At 39.3% G+C, this 8,258-nt stretch overlaps 1 long non-coding RNA gene across 1 annotated transcript; it reads left to right on the top strand.

The window, feature by feature from the left end:
* The first annotated feature begins 3,055 nt into the window (after positions 1-3,055).
* On the top strand, positions 3,056-7,835 carry LOC140326431 (uncharacterized). Its single transcript, XR_011919874.1, has 5 exons — positions 3,056-3,096; positions 3,600-3,782; positions 4,780-4,834; positions 6,246-6,341; positions 7,646-7,835. It is a non-coding gene; the product is annotated as an uncharacterized lncRNA (long non-coding RNA).
* The last annotated feature ends 423 nt before the right edge of the window (positions 7,836-8,258 follow it).

Below are 8,258 nucleotides of genomic sequence, written 5' to 3'. Positions count from 1 at the left end.
CAGTTCTGGAAAAACATTCTTTTGACAGATGAAACCAAGATCAACCTTTACCAGAATGATGGCAAGAAAAAAGTATGGAGAAGGCATGGAACAGCTCATGATCCAAAGCATAGCACATCATCTGTAAAACATGGCGGAGGCTTGGGCGTGCATGGCTGCCAGTGGCACTGGGACACTAGTGTTTATCGATGATGTGACAAAGGACAGAAGCCGCCAAATGAATTCTGAGGTGTTCAGAGACATACTGTCTGCTCAAATCCAGCTAAATGCAGTCAAATTGATTGGGAGGCGTTTCATAATACAGATGAACAATGACCCAAAACATACAGCCAAAGCAACCCAGGAGTTTATTAAAGCAAAGAAGTGCAATATTCTTGAATGGTCACCTGATCTGAACCCAACTGAGCATGCATTTCACTTGTTGAAGACTTCGGACAGAAAGGCCCACAAACAAACAGCAACTAAAAGCCGCTGCGGTAAAGACCTGGCAGAGAATTAAAAAGAAGGAAACCCAGCATCTGGTGATGTCCATGAGTTCAAGACTACAGGCTGTCATTGCCAGCAAAGGGTTTTTAACCAAGTATTAGAAATGAACATTTTATTTTCAGCTTTTAAATTTGTCCAATTACTTTTGAGTCCCTGAAACTCAGTGATCGTGTAAAAAGAAAAGGCTTTAGTTCCTTAAATTATGCAATTTTTTTGTTCAACCCACTGAATTAAAGCTGAAAGTCTGCAGTTCAATTGGATCTGAGTTGTTTCATTTAAAGTTATTTCATTTAAAGTGGTAATGTACAGAACGGAAATTGGAAAAAATTTAACTGTCCAAATAATTATGGACCTAACTGTAACTATTCCCACTAACCAAGAAATGATGACATACTCAAAAGTGAATACCAACAGCAGGAACCCAATAAATTGCAGTTCTCACTTACAGAAAGAAATCCTTGCTTAATAGTGCATACAAATTTTAATTGGTCTGCAGCTTTTGGCAATTGACTTTTTTTTTTTTTGCCCTGTACAGTCAATCCCCTGTTTTTCCTTCAACTACTCCACAGTACAATAACTACTCATGTCATCACTTCTTCCTTGGCCAATAGGTTGCAAAATATATTAGGGGAACAGCAATGCAGAGAAATCTCTCCAACACATTCACACTGTAATTATACCGGCCTCAGATATGGATCCTCACACATAGCATAATTAGAAATAGGCTCTTGCACGATTGCTACTAGAACCATGGGCTGTGGATACTGTGAGGCTCATTTACCAAAAGCAAAGAGCAAATTTCATCAAAAAAAATTAATTTATACACAAATAACATTGTGTTGTTTGCCCTATAAAAATGGTGATTACCACTTTTAAGAAGGTTAGGTAATGGCAGATCACTAGTTTCAGTAGTGAAAGATGGCGATCGTCTGGTCACTGCTTAGTTTTAGTTCACCAGCTACTCTTCGCCACTTTAACAGTAGGGAGCTACATTAGCCACAATGGAGATTTTTTTTCCACTTTTCTACTATTTACTTTTTTTTTTTTTTTTTTTTTTTAAGCTTCTGATCACCAATATAGAGGTATTAGGCGACCTTCATTCTCAGCTTTGGATACCTGACAAACGAACAAAACCCTTTTACCCTGTCTTTATTATTTAATGGTGAAAGTGGAAATAAAGTTCATTTTTTTGTTCTTCTACAAATGTAACTTTGTTCTCCATATTTAGGCCCCTACATCTCCAACATGACTATAAACTTGTACCCATGCTGGGTCCACTGGCTCCCAATGCAAACATGCCAAAGTGAGCTATTAGTTAAACCAGGGTTGGGCAGCCCTGAAGATGTGGAAATCTACTTGAGCAACATGAAAGGTCACCAGGGTGCAATGCAGTGAGAGACTAACCCAAGTTTGAAGGAGATAAACTAACAAGACTCAGTTAACCTCCCTGGCGGTATTCCCGAGTGTGGCTCTGCGTGGCTTTTCCATTCCAAAAGCTGTCCCCGAGCCACACTTGGGGTAGAAATTGCCTGGAGTTTAAAACACCTACCTGGTTGCCACTTTCCAGTGGGTGTCTTCCAAGCAGTGCCTGTGGCATCCTCCAGCGCTGCCCAGCGTCTTTCCCTGGCTATGCTGGCCAGGCATCTGTGTCCCAGGTTTGTGAACGTTGGGGACACAAGGCCAAGGGAAGCAGATTGCTGGAGGGCAGGACCGGAGGGGAAATTTAAATGTACCGCTTTTACATTTAAAAATCCTCATTAATCATACGGCCAGGGAGGTTAATTGTAGTAACCATTGATTACCACAACTTATTTGGGGCACCCCAAACTTTTCACTTTCATGCACACTGTAATTCGCAGTGCTGAAACTTTGACTTTTCTACCATCCATTATAGTTTGTGACACATTCTGTTAATGGTGGCAGGGACTTTCTGCTTTCTCATCATCTGAGTACATCAAAATGTCCTTTCTGGAGGATAAGGCAGCATCATGACAGTCTCTTCAAACCCAGTGTAAGATCGAAGCTCTACCTGTTACTGTTCCAGGCAGAAGGGTGGTATAGACTGCAGAACCTGATTGGAATCTACCCATTACATGACCACGATCAACCAATTTATCAACATTGTGATAACTAAGATTTGTTCTTCCATCTGGGGACTAAGGTAGCTTAGAACTTGTTGAAAGTTCAGCAATGTTTCCCTTTTTCATAAAGGCAATATGATTGGTACAAATCATGGTATAGTAACAAATGAAATGGGGACTTTTAAAAAAAAATGTATATGTTTATGTGGTGCAACTAAACAAATAAAAAAGACAACGTTTTGAACACAGAAAATAGGGAATGGAAGTAAAATGTGAAAAAAGTCCCAATCTCCCTGTGCAGTTGTGAGGAAGACCCTTATGACACACGGACGATCTTGGATTCGCACAGAAGTGGCCCGAAGCCTCCTAGGATAAATGATGTATGTGTCCCTGGAGGCTGCTGGTTTTTCCTTCAGAAATAAGGAAGAGGAAGGGTCCTCCCCCCAAATAATGATAATAAAAAAATATTTTAACCCCTCCCCCCCCCCTGTTCTTCAGAAGGAATGGACACTGGCAAACCAAAAACAAGGTCAGAATAACTCCTAGAATTAATATTACAATTAAATATATAAGAAAGTGAACAACCCAGCATTTATAAACCTAACCTACCACCAGTGTGTCTGATATTCTTTGTTTGTTTTTATTAAGATTTCTTAGCACACTGTAAGAGCTGGGTCTCGGTTTTCCAGAAACTTACTGTGAGGGGCTGAGTGTCTGTGACATTGTCATACTGATAGTTTACCCCAGAGGCCTTGAATCAGATTTACTAAAAGTGTTACAAATCTTTTAATTTGTGATTCTTCTCCTCAGTTATGTGATAAGCAAATTCCAGTTACTTTTCAGTCAGTCATTATCATGTGGTGAACCTGTAGCATTTAGCTAATAACCTAATAATCATCAATATACTTTTCGGGGATTGACTGCTATTTTAACGTTAGTCCATCTTTCCTGGTTTTTCATGGAGTTTAACTCAGTAAATGATATAATCCTCCTCCCTGACCTTCCTCACACATTACCCACACTTCACCACAGGCTGTCAGTCAGGCATGTGACGCAGAGTCACGTGTCCTATTAACCTTGGCAGAGGGGAAGGGCTGCGGAGGCACGTTTCCGGTGACGTTGTGGTCCTCTGCTCTTTCCGTCTGCTTTGAGTGAGTGGCGTTACTTAGAAGAGAGAAGATGGTTCCTCCCGTGCAAGTGTCCCCGCTCATCAAGGTGAGTGTGGGCCGGTATGTAGGCTGAGCTCCCCGCGGTGTTGTTTCCTCGTGGTAGCGGAGACCGGAGCTCAGAGATAGGCGGTGTCCTCTGGGTGAAGGTGACATTAAGGCCGCTGCTGTCCTCTAGTCATGTATGGATTGTATAATGAGCATGGCTTCTAGTACAGGGGGCGTATAGGTATGTCATGTCAGTGTACTAATATCAACCTAGTCATGTTCTATAAATGCAAGCAGATTTATTTACTGCTTCTTCATATTGTAACCTTTCCTGTCATGCATTGCATGTCTGCCATAATGTGATGTATGCTGGCCTTGCCTCCATTGCTTCAGGGGGTGCTTTACCTGATCCACTTTCTGTAGAAGCTCCCATTCTTTGTCAGTAATTGAAAGCCACCTGATGCACTAAATCATAGGTAAAGATGAATGAAAGCAGGCCAGAACCCTATTCCTAGGCTAGTCTTTTTCCTGCCTCCCCTCTAACACACACAAGTCACACACTCCCACATTGGCCTTATTCAATAATATCTGGCTGCACTAATCTCTTTAGCAATGGTTGTGTGCTAGGGCATACCTGGTTGTTGTATGGCAGTAAAATAATTTTTTAGGTAGATCCATACATCACATAGTTGTGAATCTGGAGGGGACGGCTTTACATATTTGTAGTTCTGAGTTTCCAACTATGAAATCAAAGTCTTGATTGAATGCTTTGCAGCAACAGTGGCATGGAATATGTGGCACAGCGCTAATGCTGCTTGGCAGCCTCTCACTGAAAATCACATATACTAAATATAAAATTCTGTTAGATCTGCGGAGAGAAGAAGGGGGGGGGGGGGGGGAATAGACTAGGTTGGGTGTTAAGTTTGTTTTGGCTGTGGCAAAGATTGCTATACCAATAGATTTTGCCAAAAATAGTTTGAAAGAAGATCTGTCCCGTTACCTGTTTGTCTATATCATGCATGTTCCAGATCACACTCTTAACGTGAATATTCTTTTAGTTTGCCAGATATTCTGCGTTAATGCTTGGGATTGCTTATGGCAGTTCAAGATTTGGTAAGTTTTAAACTATGAATTTGTAAATGAGAAAATGTTCTTTGTTTCTAAAACTGTGCTTCAACCTTGAAATAAGTCTTAATCATTTAGTAATAATCCAAAATTTACAGGGAGGGGGTTGGTAACTTAAATATGAAGAGAAGTATAGGGTTACCGAGCTGTCCCTCCATAGATCCAGTGCAGTGAATGAGTTTGTCACCCTGGTGACCCTAGGTCCTAGGGCCTAGGATGATGGCACCCTCACTAGGTAAAATCAAGGTCGAGGAGCTAGCTTTTTATTTCCACACTGTCCATCTAATATGTACTATGCATATACTCACAGAATCTAGTAACACAGATACACAGTGCTGTTGAGAAGCTAAGAAACAAAATATAGCTTAGTAATTATTAGTTTCTGCTAAGCAATTTATTTGAGGTATTGATGGTAATAAGGGTTCTCACTCTTGCAGCTACTTCCATATGAAACCCAATGATCAATTTCACAAGTTTTCATTATGACTACCAACTTGTAAAGAATCTACCTTGAAGCCCACCCTAAAAAAAAAAAAGTATGCAATTTTGACAGTGTTGTCAACTGTTTTTCTAGTCCTTTCAGGATTTTCCTCCTTTATATAGGTAATGAGATTATGATGGTATAAAAAGTCATATAACTAAGTAAGGCTTTAGGTGAAATAATTTATTAACTTTAATACCTAACAAACATTGTTTGTTGTGAATATTGTTATATTGAAGCAGATAAAAATACCTAATGATGACGCCACAATAAAAAGTTTGATATGGGTTCTAATCCTCTCCTGTAACTGAAAAATGAAAAAAACATTTTTCATAAATAAGCCCTATGATATGTGTAATAATATCTGGGAGGGAACAAATGCTTTAGGTTTTAAAGAAGTAAATAATGAAGACAGAAATAAACCAGAGATAGAAAAATGTTAGAATAAATTTCAGCATTAGGCTTTTTGTTTCCCAGCTTTACAGATGTAGTCTGATCAGCCAAGAACAAAAAAAAAAAATCTGTCACTAGTTTTCAGTCACTGACATCAACCCTCACTGGTGACATACCACAGCGGTCAGAAAACCCCCAACAAAAGTCCTACACCCAAACCAGGGACCTGACCCATCACATCATAAATTTTAACTTCCAGCTATTGTTGTAGTTTACAGATCACTTGAGAGCAGTAACATTAAAACCTTAGTTTTAAAAAGCTTAGCTCTAATTTGTAGGCAAGCCTTTGAGTCCCCAACCCTAACAAATGCATTGTTCAACTGTGATGAAAAAACGAAAAGAGGTATCCATGAGCCGGAGTGTAGAAGCCTACATTCTGCAGGAATTGGTTTACTTCATCTTAAGGCTCAGGGTAAACTTGGCTTAATGTCTTCTGGAGTTTCTTACAAACATCTTTTGTTACAGCATATTTAAAACCCATAGCTGAGGAGGACAGAAGGATAGAGGCTGAGGAGAAAAAGAAACAAGAAGAAGCAGCACGCATTGCAAAAGAGTTGGCAGGTTTGTTGTGTGTAATGCTCATGCAGAAATGAATGGAATTAAAATGTAATAATACTTGTGGTGTTGCAAATTTGGGAACTTCCATTGCCTATGCTGACTCGATGATAGGGTCTTCTTCCCTACTTGCCCTATTTGGTGAGCTGCTGACCTGAGACAATGATACAACCAGGGTTAAAAATTCACAATTTTGCAGAAAAATTAATTGTGGAATAGTGACTTTTTTTTCTTTATGTCTACCAACCTAAAGTTTTTGTTTTTTTGTATTAGCTGTGCACTGACAAAAATGTTCAGTAATGCATCATTAAAATGGTTGTTGAGGGGGAAAAAGTAGGGCTGCCTAAAGCCGGAGTACACACGTCTAATGGTTCTCGCCCGATATTTGGCTCAAGGCCGATATTAGACAAGAATCTGGTGTGTGTAGAGCGTCCATCGTCCGACCAACCATCCTGGCAGATCCATGGACGACGAACGATCCTAATGCAAGAGAAGGAAGAGCGTGCACCAGGGTGCCGCCCTGTCGTTCTCCCCCCTCCCCTCTCTATAGAGCAGAACGGTGCCGTATCTACAGCACTCGTTTGTGCATCGTGCAGTCCTTAGTTGTTGGAAAGGATCGTGCAAGATCCTTTCCAATGACAATAATTGCTTGTGTGTATGTAGCTTTACTTTGCATTTATCTTATTTACTTAACTAAAATATGCCTTTTGTTTACCATTGCAGTTTCATGCTGAAATAAAGCTGCTTGTCCAGGGGAGGGTGGAAAGGCAGCTCTAGTTATATTTGAAGTTTTCAGTCAAGCCAAAAGTCTTTGTGCTAGTATTTAGTCTTGTGGAGCAAACAGGAGTGCGAGGTGGAGACATGGAACCTTTACATTACTATTATGTGATTGTCTTGCTTTTATTCTACCTCTATGGTTGTAATACTTTAAGTTGCAAAACCAGAAAGGGCATTTCAAGGATTTTTTTGACCTGTATAGTTGTTTGAGGTCGATGGCTTTAAATTAGCAATGCCATTGAGTGAGCTTACTAGCCAGGCAACGAACATTTTCAAATGATCAGCGATGCCAGCCTCCTTGTTTCTCAGACGTTCACTTGAGCAATTGAGGAAATAGAGTAGAGTATTTTAGGCAAAATAGAAGGTAGGTGTCTTACATCCTAAAAAGAGTAAACTGCCAGCATGCCTTTTGTGGATATGTCTTTAGAGGGTTTGATTTATTTATCACACTTAATTTTTTTCTTCTGTTGACAGAATTGTAGCCATATTGTAACAAAATGGGGTTATTTATGTTTTTGTTCTTTTTGTTGCAGACAAAGAAGACACCATCTTGAAATGAATTTTTTTGTGATCAGAAATAATTGGTCTGCCATGAATTGTTCAAGTAAAATCAATTTAAAAATGTATTTGTGGACTTCTTTGTACATTTGACTCATATGTACATTAACCGTATATTTAACAAGACAAAATAATAAAAGATCAAAATTTTCATGAGTAATTAAAGACTATGACATCAATTGTTGTAAAAAACCAAAGCTAAATTTGTTGTGCATGCAAATACTTCAGCGATTAGATTTTTCATGAGTGTGTTTATACAGCCCTTGTTGAAATGGCAATGAAAACATCTGCATTTTGATTTATATTTTTATTTAATCTGTAAGCAATATAAAATATATTGCGTTTTTATATAAATTCTACATTCTTCCAGAGATCACATCTACTTTACAAGTTGTAACTTATACAATAATTTAAGTGTCCCCCAGTCGTTTTCTGAATGCTGAAGGTAAATCCAGGAATGAAATGTTATGTTTGGAACTCCAGCCTCCCTGCTTAATTATGAATAAGCTCAGGAATGCCCCTACAGCCGCATACACACGTGCAATTCTTGTCGTTGGAAAGGATCTTTCACGATCCTTTCCAACAATA

The sequence above is a fragment of the Pyxicephalus adspersus genome, chromosome 3 (assembly GCF_032062135.1).
Source record: "Pyxicephalus adspersus chromosome 3, UCB_Pads_2.0, whole genome shotgun sequence".
Classification (NCBI taxonomy): domain Eukaryota; kingdom Metazoa; phylum Chordata; class Amphibia; order Anura; family Pyxicephalidae; genus Pyxicephalus; species Pyxicephalus adspersus.
The sequence above is the reverse complement of the archived record's forward strand: the minus strand, read 5'-3'. Positions and strand labels throughout refer to the sequence as shown.